Source organism: Limulus polyphemus, unplaced genomic scaffold (genome assembly GCF_000517525.1).
Source record: "Limulus polyphemus unplaced genomic scaffold, Limulus_polyphemus-2.1.2 Scaffold1471, whole genome shotgun sequence".
NCBI classification, from domain to species: domain Eukaryota; kingdom Metazoa; phylum Arthropoda; class Merostomata; order Xiphosura; family Limulidae; genus Limulus; species Limulus polyphemus.
Window position 1 is genome coordinate 258,869 of NW_013667081.1, and position 16,007 is coordinate 274,875.

Consider the following 16,007-nt stretch of genomic DNA (forward strand, 5'->3'; position numbering starts at 1 on the left):
TGCAGTGTCATATTTTAAGGTAGAAATATTTTTTAATTTTAAACTTATTTATTTGTGCAATTGCTTGGATAAGTGGCATTACACTACATTGAAAAAAATACATGGCTTCATAAGTATAAAATTTATTGATGGTTTTTAAATTTTAAAACCATTAATTAGAGAAATGGTAATAACATCAAAAGACAAAACTTATCAATTTAGCAGAGTACATGACTTATATACCTATACTTCAATTATGTACAAGATTTATACATTGTTCAATGTCTTTATCACACAAGAAATTACTATAGAGTGTAAGGTTTTCCAATGGTAAGTGAACAGAAACCAAAACCTTACTTAAATCTCTTTGTTTGAAAAGATTCAGATTTAGCAGTTGCTTAGGTTCTAAAACTGAGCAAAGATTTCTTTAAATCAAGAACACATCGGAAGTCAGTAATGGCAACATACATAACTTGAATATAAATTAGATGATAATTAAACTTATGTCTTCTAAAATATCTAAAATCTTGCATATATATGCAATTTCTAAATAAACAGTGGTCCTTCACTTAATCTTCAGTATTCTTAATATTTACACATTAACATGAAAACCTGTAGATAAAAAAACAAACATCAGCCCCAAAATCCATTGGAAAAATCTACAAGTACCACCTCGTTAATGCCATTCAATATGTTTAAAAGCTCAAAGCAACAGAAAACTAAGCAAGCATGTCGTTGCCACGTTTAAAACATCTTGGCTGTATCTTTTAGCAGTTGGATTTCCTTGTCACATATGATGGCCTAAATGGAGAAGTTCAAGGAACTTGTGTTCTTTGCTCAAGTAAATGTACGCTATAATTCTAGTACATGTGTTATAACATAATTTCCTTCAATTCTTTGCTAAGAAGAATAAATATAAAAGAGGAAATGGTTTAAAACAAATAGGAAGTTAAGATAAAACAAATAGAAAAAAACTCATGAACTGAGTGTATGTATCCACTTAGTTTTTATGCTCTTAATGAGCCGAGGAAGGGAAAAATAAAACAAACAAACAAAAATTATATATTTAGCACAGAAAATTATGTAGCTTAAATTTGGGTTACTGAAATTCAGATTTTATATGTATAATGGTTAAACTAAAACTTCCAGATTACTACACTTTTCTTTTAATACTTGACATTCATCTTATATTTAACTCCACTGTACATATCAATGTGAAGTACTGGATTTATTTTTAATCCAGTCAACTACAATATGTAAAAAGGTGGTACGAACATGTGTTTAGTGGTTCACATGCTCAATAACAACACATACTGTGCAAGATAAACAGACTGAAGGCACTTTCTAAAATAATGTTGATTCACAGTAAGGCTTATTTACCATATTAAAGTCACCTTTTCATTCTAAGAGCCATAAACAGAAAGGTCACCAACCTAATGTACTTGTAACTTTCCACATACTAACATACCTAGAAATATGTTTGAACAAATTTAAATAAAAGCATGCATCAAATCATGAGAAAAATCCTGTCTCTACAGACCAAACTTACATGAAGTTTCATTTTTTAATGTTTATGTAATGCCAATCATGGAATAAACCTAATTATATCGGAAGAAAACAGCTGAAATTCTTTACAAGTGTTTTTTGTTATGATGGAGTAAAATACATTTCTAAACTGATCAATCAACTCAAAATGTGAGGAATAAATTTGTATACATTTTAATTCTGTTGAAAGAAAAGCTGTAATGGAAAAGTTTGTGAATATTTTTTTGGAAGTAAGTTTATTGGTCCTTATTATATAATATCCTAAAACCTTTAAAAAATTAGGAAATACTGGTGGAAACTTTTATATTTCAAAAAGTGCTTGAATTTGGAGAAATGTCTGATAACTGTGAGATTGTCAACTTAATGAGTTTATTCAAAGAAGGATCGAATAAAGGCATGAAGTGTCAGAAGACAGTTAAAAATAAAAATTTCGTAAACTAGCACTTAATTAACAATTTTCAGCACTGATAGTTTTCTCACCAACTTTCTGAAAGTTTTTTTTAACAGGATAAACTGCCACACAACTGACCAACCATTATGGTGTATTTTATGAAGTGAAAAAGTTACAATGTGGATGGAAACTGGCTCAGTAGAAAATATAATGTAGCTGATGAGTTTCTTCAAGGTTTATTTTGGGACTTTTGATGTTTAGTATTTATTTTAATTATTTAAGTAGATTTTTTTTACAATAATATTCTGAAATTTGCTAATGGTGCTAAGATTCTAGGAAATCACTTCCATTAAGAATGCTTCCTGTATTCCAAAAGAATAAGTCTCAGTGAATGAGACAAAATGTGAAAAATGAGTTTCAATACTGAACAGTATACTGGGATATGAAAAATGGAAAAAATTTACAGCATATTTCCTGAAGGAACGTAAAATTGGTGTTGTGAGAAAAAGGAGAAATATTTAGATGTAATTATTTGTAAACCCTTCAAGTGAGTGTTTAGTTATGTTGAAAAAATTTTCAATTTTAAAATTTGTGGTATATTTGTAGAAAAAAAGAAAGGGAAGTGATTTCATTCAGGTGTTCAAAACATTCTACAAGTGATGACATGACATTCAGGTGTTCAAAACTTTCTACAAGTGATGACATGACATTCAGGTGTTCAAAACATTCTACAAGTGATGACATGACATTCAAGTGTTCAAAACATTCTACAAGTGATGACATGACATTCAGGTGTTCAAAACTTTCTACAAGTGATGACATGACATTCAGGTGTTCAAAACTTTCTACAAGTGATGACATGACATATGGGTGTTCAAAACTTTCTACAAGTGATAACATGACATTCAAGTGTTCAAAACTTTCTACAAGTGATGACATGACATATGGGTGTTCAAAACTTTCTACAAGTGATAACATGACATTCAAGTGTTCAAAACTTTCTACAAGTGATGACATGACATGGACATGGGTGTGTTACAAGAGTGATGGTGAAATCCCACTATTTGATTAGAGTAGCCTAATGGTAATAGGTAGGCCTGGCATGGCCAGGTGGTTAGGGCGCTCGACTCGTAATCTGAGGGTCGTGGGTTCGAATCCTCGTCACACCGAACATGCCAGCCTTTGCCTGGTCCCAAGTCCAGGAGATGAGAAAGGAAGAGGAGGGTTGGGCGCAGGGCTAGCAACTCCACCCTGTAAAAACCAACCTGCTACAAGTAACTGCAACAACAACTTTCCGTTGGTGAGGTGTTGTTATGGCCCTATGCTCCACTGGGAGTTTGTAGGAATTAAAAAAAAATGGTAATAGGTGTTTTTGACTAATTACATTCCTTTAGACTGTCAGTTCAAAGTTAAGGATGGTTGGTGCAGAAAACTCTTGTCTAGCTTTATGCAAATAACAAAAAGCAAATAAATTGAATTTGTATGTCCAACTTTCTCATGTCATCACTTGTAGAAAGATTTCAACACTTGAATGTCATGTCATCACTTTTAGAAAGTTTTGAACACCTGTATGTCATGTCATCACTTGTAGAAAGTTTTGAACACCTATATGTCATGTCATCACTTGTAGAAAGTTTTGAACACCTGTATGTCATGTCATCACTTGTAGAACCTTTTGAACACTTGAATGTCATGTTATCACTTGTAGAAAGTTTTGAACACTTGAATGTCATGTTATCATTTGTAGAAAGTTTTGAACACCTGTATGTCATGTTATCACTTGTAGAACCTTTTGAACACTTGAATGTCATGTTATCACTTGTAGAAAGTTTGAACACTTGAATGTCATGTTATCACTTGTAGAAAGTTTTTGAACACCTATACCAAAGTGTGGAGCACACTTTTGTGGCAATGGGTCAAACTGTGGATCCACAAATAAGTAAACACTAGGCCACATTTGGCCCAATTTGAGTACAAGGAATAGAAGACCTAAAGTGAAATTTGTTGTTTGACAAAACTTGTTTTTGGTTAGGATAAACTTGTAAACTTATGAAATGATTTAACTAATAATGTGGTGTGTTCATGTTGTTATGTTGAATTATTTGGAACATGTGATGTATAGAATGTAAAGTTTTTTTATTTGTTTTTATTCTTGGATGGTGAGTGAGAGAACGACTTCAGAAGGCCAAATGACCCGTCATCTTGCTCTTTTTCATGTTGGTATTGTTTGAGTGGTGGAATTTAAAATATAAAAAATTTAAGATTAAATATTAAGAGTAAGTAGTTGAACGATACAACAAAACAGGAATGTAATAACAGGAAGCATTTATTAGATGTTTTGGAATTTGAGGATAGTAAGTAAGAGCTCCCTTATCATGAAACTGTTGAAAATGTTATGTAATATTTGCTATCCCCAAATTGACCTTAAATTCATTATTAAACCCAACTTTAGACTTAAAAATTTTTTCCGCTACAAAGATCGTTTGCCGTCTGCCCATTGTTCACATCTCGTCAACTTATACACGTGTGGAGACTGTAAAGCCTCCTTTATTGGTGAAACAAAATGTCACCTTAGAGTACAAGCATGTGAATATATGGACATATGTATAAAAACTGGAAGAAAGGTTACAAACCCTCCCAACTCTGCTATCTATCAACACAATACAGAAACAGGACATCTTTAAAATTCTTTCAACAGCCAAACATGATACTGAACTTCTTATAAAAGAAACATTACACATAAAAACTCTTCTCCCATCCCTAAATAACACACAGTCTTCACTGGATTTAAACCTATTTCACTTGTGCCCCAGTTTTGATTTTTTCATGTTATATTTGTATATTCGATTTGTTTATTTCTTATGTATATAGTTCTGTTCTAATTACAAATATTGTTTTTGTTTTGTAACCATAGATTACTGACGATGGAATTATGACGATTCCGAAACGTCTAATAAATGCTTCTTATTATCACGTTCATGTTTTGTTTTATCGTTAAACTACGTTTTCTGAAAAATGAATAATTATAAGTAGTTGAAGCTTTGAAAGTTCAAATTAGATGTCTTCTTATTGAAGAATATTTCTTTGTTAGACTTATCACATTTTATAATGTTGGATATCCAGATAAAAAGGCTACAGTTAGTTTGGTTTTGTCTTAGTGGGTGGAATGTTAACTTCAATGGGGTTAATGGTTATGCTGCATGGATCTTAGACTAACAAATTACAATGTCATCTATACCTCACCATCTAGAAATTGAAGATTCTGTGCAAAGGTTGTATGGCATGCCCTCCTTCAATGCAAGCAGGTTATAATAGTATCCAGTATTTAAATATTAATGGTAACCTTGTTTAAAAAAAAGGTTATTTCACAATTCTTTACCATACTGAAATGTCAAACCCATCCTCTGCTACAAGTACTTGCACACTGTATTTCATTCAACCAGCTCATGTATAATAAATTTAAAATGATTTTAGACCTTGAAAATGCATGCCATACATTAACTCATTCAGTCAACAAACTTGTTGAAAGGTAAATTTTAAGTGGTTCATTAATGTCTAAATGTTAATGGCAATGTTTTGTGGTCTAATTGTTTTACTACATCATCTTCTCATTTAATACTTGTGCTTTGACTTATTTTTAACCTAAGAAAATATTAAGAGATAACCAAGTGTTTCTATTCATTAAGTTTTTTTGTCTAGAATTCAAGCTTTTTGAATCTAGTAGTGATATCTTCTTTATTCTGTAATCAAATATATAATTTGCTCCAACATATACTTAAAAAGCATCTTTCTTAAATTAACTTACAGCATATCTTCTATACAACATTCAGAATGTTTACTCCTGTTAAGCAAACTTTTATACGTGTTTCATCACATGCAGAACAAACCACAGCAAACTAAAGAAATGTTTATTTAAGTTACACTTAGTTCACTGTCAGGATCACTATTCATTACTAGTGCTGGTATGTACTAATACAGTCAGTGTTATAATGGTCTGATTTTATGACAGTCATCATATTTCTCTGATCCTTGTCTGACGAGCATGTCATCACAGTTTTCACAAAGAAAAAAAAAGTAATTGTGTGTCAAATGTAACACACAAATCACTCTTAAAGTTAAGTAAAAGACACTTCAACAAAGTCAGTTTATAAGTAGTAGTTTATTCTCATAATAACTCAAACAAAAGATAAATAAGTAATATTTGCATAAAGAAACACTAAACATCAACATGGAAAGAAAAATCATATAGGTAACATTTTATATTTAATGCAGAATAAGCTTACACAATGGCACACACAAAATGAGAATAATATTTACTGTTATTACAGTTTTATATTATAACCAGTATTAATCATTATGTAAGTTCTAGATTTTCTATTGCTTGGATGACTTGAATGCATTAAATATTAAGATTCTGCACTTTTCCAAATTATATAAAATTTTATGAATTAAAAACACAGATAAAAAGTGCATACTGTAGTTATGAAATTTTGTAAGTAGAATCTCATAGTTTATATAAATATCATTGCATATAAATACATTATATAAGTATAACATATATGATTCATTTCTTTTAAACATCAATGAGTTTTCACAGAACTTCTACAATCTGTGAGGATGAGATTTTTATCTCTAAAATAACTTAGGTAACAAAATAAACCAAAAACAAATGAATACAGTATCTTTTTAATGCATAATGTGTGACTAATAAAAATACCTTGTGAAGATGATACAATCAATTTCTTTATTGAAATATTACATATTAAAGTTTCTGAAATTAAGCATACAATAATACATTTATCCCAAGATCTAAAACAACATTTACAGACTGTTTATAACTTCTTTTCTTTCTTTTTTTCTGAGATGCATCACTGCCATTATTTCCAAATTCAGAAATAAATCATACAAATACATCATACCAGATTGTATAGTAAAAGGTATTCCTCTTGAATTTCAGCTTTAAAGTCTCATCCAGTACAGCTCATTTAGAAAGATCATCAAGGTTTTTCCAGATAATATTATGTACATTACTAACTGGGAATACATTTACAATAAAAAATCTTTGCCACAAGGGGCAGAAGGCAGGGCTACCAACTTTAAGAAGTATGTTTGAGTGAGACTTTTATTGAAAAAGCAAAATTGTAGTGCATGGTAAAGTGCTTCAAAATGAAGTAAAATGGTGCATTTCCGAGATCAATGTGATGCTGAATTTGATCCGGGCCCAGCTGGTTAAGCAACTAAAATGTATTATATTATGAAACTGTACACTGTGAGATTTTTTAATAAGAGGCCAGATGACTGGATTTATGCTCCATAGACGAGTTGTGGTAGCATCAAGAAAGATTTAAAATTTCAGGAAGCACATTTTATTTTGTTTAAAAAACTGTGTTGCTTTCTCAGCAGTTACAGGTTTTTACTTTTCCAATGCAATATCACAGCTGATCAAGAAATTAATGACTTGAACTTTTTCTCTATACGTATAGGTTTAGTTTCTTTGGGAAAGATACATCCAAAAACATTTGCTTATTCTTTATTACACAGCAGTTTTTTATGAGCTGTGGATACATTTCTTTGTCTGGAATAGAGTGTATGAAAGTAGACCTATTTTTTAAAATATTTGTTCTAAACAATCTCAAACTGTCTTGACAGAAAAATGTCAAAAATGTCCATTGTAATCATTGGCACCAGTAGCTATTAATATAAATACCAAAGTTTCAACTGGATAAGTCAGATCTATTAGTGTTGGCTCATTGACTACATTCTTCCAAGTTTGATACAATATTGTTTATCAGTTCAGAATTTCCAATGTTTTCTTGAGGTAATCTAAGCATATTGTACTTTCTTCACAATTATGTAATCACATATCAGGTGTCAAAAGATAAGAAAAGTTCAGTATCTTCACCAAGCACACTAAGTTTCATATGCCAAACTTTGTTCATAACAAAAAACATGCACAAAAAAAAGAGAAAATTATATATTCTATAGAAGTTTGAAGCTTCTTCATTTAATGATGTCTTTATCTCATCAAAACCAGCATATGTCAGTTTATGAGGTATATCAGGCTGTTGTGCTCCTTCATGGTGAAATGCAGTTTTTCAATTTATGACAAAACTTAAAAATAATTTTGTATTTTATAGATCTGGACATTTGGGTAGATGATCAATTTAAACTCTGGTAAAATGAATTATGAACAAATTTCAGTTTCAGTTTCTTCCTTATCCAATTAAAAGTGTTTAAAGATCCTGAATAGTTTTCACTTAACTTTCTTTACTAATTCTTTACAGAGTATTTCACCTTTATTTGGGCCATGCTTCGTATGCAGAATACTTGCTCCATTCCCACATTGTTCATTCAAATTTTCTTTTGTCCTTGAAATAAGTGGAATAGTTAAAGGGGATCTGATTACAATGTTTAAAATTCTTTTGAGAATTAGTAATGTTGGTGTATCATCTATTTTCAAACTTAATGGAGAGAATGGTAGGTCTAGGGTATACAAATAAATTTTGTTAGGGTAGAAGTCATCTTCAGTTAAGGCAGTTATATTTTCCTAAAAGGGTGGTTGGCCTTTGGAATGGGTTGCCTTTAGATCTGGTGAATACAGTAAATTTAAGGGAAGGGTTAATAAATATCTAACTAATAAGGGCTGGGTGGCATTGACTTTTTTTTTAAGTTTAGTTTACTTTAGAGAATGGGATGGAATGGCTTAGATGGACCAACAGGTCTCTTGTTATTCTTAAGTTTTATATTAAGTGTCAAGTCTCTTAGTTGACAGTTTCAAACCTTTGAACTTTAATTCACTAGTGACATACTGCTGTTAAATGTGTTAATTAATTTTTAGATACTATCGTATTATCCACTTACTTTTGTTAGTATGAAGATAAACAATATACATCTCTAGAGAATTTATAAACTGCATGTGGTCTGTTCTGAACTTGAAGAAAAGGTAAAAAACTGTTCCAAATTTAACACAATATAAATACAGTGACAAGATGTTATGTATCCCAACTTGTACAAGAAAGTAATATGGTGTCTACAAAAATTCAACTGCACAAACAAAAGCTTTAGCTTTAATGTGGTTGTCTTTCCATTCTTTATAAGCTTGAAAATAAAAGTTTGCTGGTTTTGAAAACTGACAATGTTTAGAAGTAATGAATTCAGTTTATTATTTTTTTATCAAGTGCCAAGGTATTTACCCACAATGCAACAGATTCAACGTAAATAGTATACAATACCTCTTCAAGGAAAAAATATGACCTATGAATAAAGCTAGGATTTTTTATCACTGTATCCTACAAGTGACAGAATTCCTTTTAAACCCAAAACACTGAATATATTCATAATGGCTTTATGTCCATGCACTAAGTTGTATGATACTGTTCCAAAATAAAAATGAACAAGTTCATCATATTTCACTAATGAACTACCTTCCAAAGTTCCATCTCTATATTATCTAAATGCTTTCTATGTTGGGTGTAAGTACGACATTTCTTAGCTCATTAAATACATTTTATAGTACCTCATGGTCATCTGGTCCTTCTAGGCAAACATATCTTAGTCCACCATATAACATGTCCCAAGATGTATTCTGGCTATCGAAGCTGTAGTTAAAAGTAAGTTTAGAATAATGAAAGTCAGATGAAATTTTGTTTCCTGTTCAGAAAATAAAATTTGTTAAACAGTATGTTTATAGGGTTGGAGACTTGATCTCAAACTACATTTTAAATAACGGTATTCCTGAACAATCCTGTATCTGAAAATGGGTTACCCATTGACAGTTGAAGCTGGCAGTGGACACAAGTGACATCTCAAAATATTTCTTTATACATAGACTCAATAAATCTCTTTGGGATGAATTGGATTAGAAACTGGGCATTTCTCCATCTCTTCTTTGGGCTTAAAAGCATGAACCACATCACCATCGTGTACCATATCAACATCAAGATGGCCTGATTGTTTTATACTATGCCTGATGGCTTGTTGATTGTTATTAACAGCAACATATGAATTAAAGTAGTGATTCCAAAAATACTATTATTTTTAAAAATACACTCTCCCAAAGTAGATGTGTGTGGGGTAAACCTTTTTCTAGAGCTTAAGCAAATGCAAAGATCAGACAAGAGCAAGACACCATAGTGCAATCATGGATTTTCTGACATGTGCATATCTAACTTTTTCTTCCTTTAGGTAAATAAAAGTCCAGAGAAAAATTCCTTAATATGAAAGAGCATTTCTTAATAATTTGCTTCAACAATGATATTTCAGTGATCTTGATTTGCTTTGTGATATAACATATATTGAATGCTTTAAAAGTTTTTGAAATGGGCAAAGAATATTTTACACAAGTGCCACAGTTGAAGCATTTGTAATTGGAAATGCACAAAAAATTTATTATTGTTACATTCATTCTTCGCATTCCTATAATGATTGGAAGTTAAAAGTTTCTTTTGATGAAACATTTGGAACTAACTGGTAGTAAAGAACAATACATAATTAACTGTAAAGAATAGGATGGACAAATAATATTTTCTGTGAGTGATTTGTTGAAGTTAATTCAAAATGAAATTGGATTCAAAAGCTTGAAGGACAAAACATTTTGCATGAGTGAGCCAATTTATTCTGGTCATAAATTCAAAGTTGAAGACCACTTTCATCTAGAGCAACTGTGGTGAACATTTATCGATGACTACAGTGTTTCTCTTGTTCTTAGCAGATCTCTGTTAATGCAAGTTCCCACAAAAAAATTCAATCAGATTCTGTTACTTTACATTCATGAAATTATATTGCCAACAGCCTCTTTCTTCATTTTACCTTAGTTTCTGAAACAAACTGAAGAAACTGACTCCATAAAAAGTGCTAGTTAGTCCACTGAAGGGTTTGCTTCTTCCTAGAAAACTGTCTTTTGATAATGAAAAGTCTGGAACTTGTAGTAAATTGTTTCATGTTGCCACTTTTTCAGTTCTTAAACTTCGATATATTAAAGTGTATTAAAAATACATTTGAAGCTGTAATATATTAGGCCACTCACCCTATATCAAATCCATTGATCGTTATGGAATGTGTAATAGTTCCCAATTCATTCATAAGGAGCATAGCAGTAAAGCATAATGCAAACAAATATGAAGTAAATTTTTGACCAAAATTTTAAGAGCAAAATTTAAATGTGAAATAGTTTTGACAAGAGTAAAAATAACTTAGCATTGATCATGAAATAATATACTTGCTTACAACATATAAACACTGCATAAAACAAAGTTGGTAGAAATGTGAGCAACAACCTCAATAAAACTATTTTAGCTACATTGTAAACAAAACATATTGCAAATTTTTCAATACTAAATATACATCCAAGGCAATCAATATCCAAGAAGTAATTTCAAAATGAATAATATTTTAGTGTGGAATAATCAAATGTTACAACTTGACCTACAACTGTGACTACATGCCATACAAAACATGTTTCAATTGATCATTCACATTCACATTAAGCAAATTAAATTCAATAACTGACCATATTATGTAAACCAATTCTGAGACAGACAAATATAAACAAAAAAGTGATGAATACCATGACAATTTAATATTTTCATTTTTGTACATTTTCCTTGAACCTTGTGTTCTGTCTTCTGTTTTCTCAAAACTAAAACTCAGTTTTTTAGTTGTGACTGATGACAGTTCTGGTTTCATGTGTTTTGATACCTAGGTTTAAAGAATGTAATGGTTTTAGATTATGTTTAACATATGTATCATCGAAGGTTACATTCTCCACTAAAACTTTTGGATCTTAATTTAGAATTTATGTTTTTAATTTACTATTTTAGATAAGTGTATACACAATTCTTAAGTATATTATCTAAATAATGTGTTTTCTCAAGATTCTCAAAGGGGAATTAGCTAATCCGTAAAAGGTGAATGAGCAACAATATATAAAACTTAATTTTCCTGGGTAAACTATTTGTAAAGTAGAAATATATAAGTGTATGTTTCTGCTTCACTAAATAGCCTTTGACAAAAAATTAAAAAATCATAATAAACAACAGCGGCTAAAAAGTACGAACAAAGTAATGTAGATATATATATAATATAAACATGAAAAATAAATATTTTCTTCTTAAGAATAATTTACTTCAATGACTTCAGTACAGGGGCAGCTGTGCAAATCTCATTGTTTGACTGCTAACTTTATGTACTAGGTAAAAAAATAAAAATAAAATTCAAAATATTTTATTTAACTTACTTTCCCTGAAGAAAGCTTCAAGTCTGTCAAAGGTCTCTCAATATTCCAAAAATCATTTCAATGGTATTTTTTGCATGTGAACTATTGGAAGATGAAATTATTTTAAGGTTTGTTGAAATTTAAAAATCTTCTTTAGAAAATTAAGCAAAGCATTCATAGAATAAGTTTAATGGTAAAATGCTGTACATATATAAAGTAGAAATTCTTTTTCATTGCAAATGTAAAATATATATATCAAAGGTTTTACTTACTATGAACATCCCTTCTTGGAGATTCACAGATCCAAGTTACTACAATGAAACATAGCAACAGTAAGAAAATTCTTTCATTTATGCCTATTCCTTCAATTTCTTGAGACTTTTCAGATTTCAATTCCATAACCTTATGACAGGAATTTAAAAAAATATGTAATGTTGTTGATATATTTTAAACGTACATGTAGTAAAATTAATGAGTGCTAATTGCTCCAGGACAGAAATATCTTCTCTTCAAATTTGTAATAAGAAGAGTCTCTTCCCTTACATCTGGAAAGTCCCTCTGTGTAACGTGATATAGCTGTGGTTTCTTTTACCAACTGTGGTGCATTAGTGAAACGAATTACACGAATTGGTGCTTTCCTACACTACAGAGTGCACTAACCGAATACTTAATTTAACGTAATGCAATAAGTTAGTACAGATAATAGTCTACTTAAGTTCAAGCTGTGCAATACTTGTTTCCAAATTAATCTGAATTATGAATTTTTGTTGTACACTTTATTAATACACGCATATTGATTTTTCGGTATTATTTTTAAAACTAAAAAATTCAAACTGCAATCCTGGAAAATTATAAGTTGATTTGAATTTGATTACTTCATACTTGTCCATGTTTTAACAGTTACAAAAATGGTTACAAATACTATAGTATACTATAAATAGAACTAAGAAGTTATCCTACGAAAAACATTTCCTGAAATAATTAGTTCTTCTTCTTCTAGTTTGACACTAGGGAGAGCAAATTACCTCAAAAGTTCCTTACCTCTCCGATGTCATTGCGTCGTCTCCTGATTCAGGAGCCGTAAAACCTGACACAATCTTACATACTGGGTATAATTTTGCATCTCAAACTAATCTAGCTGTAACACTATGCTGCCATTTTTGAATCAATAGAAACTTAGACATCAGCCCCATCTGTTTATGTATAATACAACTAAATATTATAAAAATATAGTTTTATATACATATGTGTTGTTATAACTACCGAATACTACTTGGTAAATAATATATTTTGTTTATATGTTGGTGTCAAGAACAAAGCCACAATAGGCTATCAGTGTTCTATGGGGATCGAAACAAAATTTTTTTAGCGTTAACAGTCCTTAGACTGTCCGGTGAGCAAGGGGGTCATGTAATAATACTGTTTATACAAGTGTTAAGAATTATTACTTACAAAAATAAGTTTTCATTTGTAAATATAGTTTAGTTTTTGTTTTTGTTTGGTATTAGGCACAAAGCTCCACAACGAAGTATGTGTGCTATGTCCACCACAGATATCGAAACGCGGCTTTTAGTAATATAAACCTTCAGACTTACCACAAAGCCTCTGCGACAATAATGATAAAGTAAATTATAATGTCATTTGTGACAAATTTTGCTCAAAGTGTGTGTAGAATAAAGTCTAGTATTTATCATATTTTACGTTAAAAGTCTCTCACGGGGAATTTAAACAACATAAATATGAATTTTGCAACCTTTAAAATATTCTAAATATTTCGAAACAAGTTTACATATCAAACATAAAATATGAATAACAAAATACTTTTTGGTCCTTTCAAGGTTGTTCAACAGACAATGCATACTAACTAAAGTTGTAAATTATGCATAATTCAAAATTTGATATTTGATATTTCCAGCGATTTCACTGTGTCTGATGAGTAAGGCCTTGTTTTTGTGAGGGGCGAAGAAGATTCTTATTTGAGTTGTTTTAAAAAGCGCTTTACAAACAATAGCTGAGGATTAACGATTCAGTTCAAATGGTAGAGCATTCGTGTGAGATATTCAGGTTTCAAATCCTGCTCGAGGGTGTGGTATATACATACCATGCTTTTTTTACCTTTTTATTTTAATAAAACATTCTGATATGTGCAGTTTTCACGTAACGCATGGTCAGAAACCAAATGAGGCAGTCTATGTAGGACTTTAAGATCTTCACCAGCCAGAATCTGGTGTAAGTTTTCCAGAACGGTTTAAAATAAATGGGGGTGGGGGTGCCATTGGTGGATTAACATCATCAGCAAGCCATTCCACCAGCAGGTGAGATGGTGGGTATCGAATGGTGAAGACAGTAAAACATGGGGAAGTGGTGAGCTTCTCCGAGCCAGGATAAATACTGTCATGGCAACAGTGAATTAGAGAGAGGCATGAGGTTGTGAAGAGCAAATAGAGGAGCTACTAAACGCAGTTCATTGCTTTGCTGCCCTGGACTGTGAATTTACAATGCTGTACCTATAACGTCAAAGAAACATAGATCATACTCCAATATTCAAGGGTGAAGCAAAGGAAGATTTGAAACATTTCTGGCATGTAACTATTTGAAATGACTTGTCTACAGAACAAGCTACACAACACCTGATTTTAAGTCTAGATGGTCTGATTCTAGACACCATTGGCCATTTGGGTGAGGTGCAACATCGAGACTGCAAGACATTACGAGTCGCACTGATGGCTCAATCCACTGGAAAACTGAGCAGTACATCAGGTGAGTTTAATACTCAGAAGAGGAATACTACAGGGAGCTTGGCCACCTACGTGGATGATCTGTGACATTTGCATAGTAAGGCTTCAATATATTATGAGGATATTCTCATTGACAAGTTTGTGGAAGAACTACCCAGTAACACGAACACGATGAGGTACCACCTGGGTGTGACAATTTTTTTTCATCTTTACTAAATCAGTTTCTGTAGCAGTATGGTAACTTCAAATCAACCACAAGAGAAAGAAGCCTGCACTAGAAGCTGCACTGGCTGTACCTCAGACAGACTGTCCTACCAAGGCACCAACATCATGCTAAGTGCTGAAATGCAACCACAATGGGACCCAGCGAATGGGCAGCTTAAGCCAATGATTCTTCCATAGAGGTGTCATATTGGAAGTGAGAAGCAAAGCATTTGCTTTACCTGTGGTTCATTGGGTGACTTTTGAGTAAAATGCTTATACCTTGCTAGGCAGCAATATACTCAAGGCTATGGGTTTCAACCCACAGCTAAACACGTTCAGGACAGCAAACAACAAACAGCGAACACTAACACTACAACTCTGGGAATTTAACAGAGCCCAAGTCAGATCTGGCCACCAATTTGGAAGAGTGAAATGGAGAGGTTGCTCCCGAAGGTTGCAGATCTGATTGAATATTGGTATTTGCTTGTTATAGTACAAGGGTGAGAGATAGATTCTTGGTTGATACAGGAGTAAACAGAACACTGGCAGATCTTGTGGTATATTAGGTACTTCATGTGAAACCACCACTCGGACCAATCAACTCTAATTTCATTCTGGTAAATGAAAATAAGCTAGATGTGAATTGACAGATAACTCCCCAGCTATATCTAGGAGGCATTGCTCACAGAATGAGGGAAGTTACTGAACTCGGTTCTGCATCGTCGTCCTTGAGCTGCTCGATATATTGTGGAGTTTATCAGTCAATTTTGGCTATGTAACTGGTGAAGTAATGTTCCATGAGAGAGTTATCCAATGCCAGCTGGATTGGACCATGGGACAATGAAATGCACAAGTGTATGTGGGAGAGGTAGTCACAGTACTCCCATATAAACAAGTGATGTTCCATGGTTTACTATGGATAGAGTCTAGTGAGTTG

The 16,007-nt window shown here is 31.9% G+C and overlaps 1 long non-coding RNA gene across 2 annotated transcripts; it reads right to left on the bottom strand.

Annotated features, from left to right (window-relative positions):
- Positions 1-11,470: 11,470 nt before the first annotated feature.
- On the bottom strand, positions 11,471-13,276 carry LOC106463734. 2 transcript variants are annotated; one of them, XR_002611542.1, is made up of 4 exons: positions 13,170-13,276; positions 12,401-12,530; positions 12,150-12,230; positions 11,471-11,611 (listed from the first exon to the last, which is right to left on the bottom strand). It is a non-coding gene; the product is annotated as an uncharacterized LOC106463734 (long non-coding RNA). The 2 variants fall into 2 exon arrangements; XR_002611543.1 differs by having other exon boundaries at positions 13,154-13,276.
- Between the last annotated feature and the right edge of the window lie 2,731 nt (positions 13,277-16,007).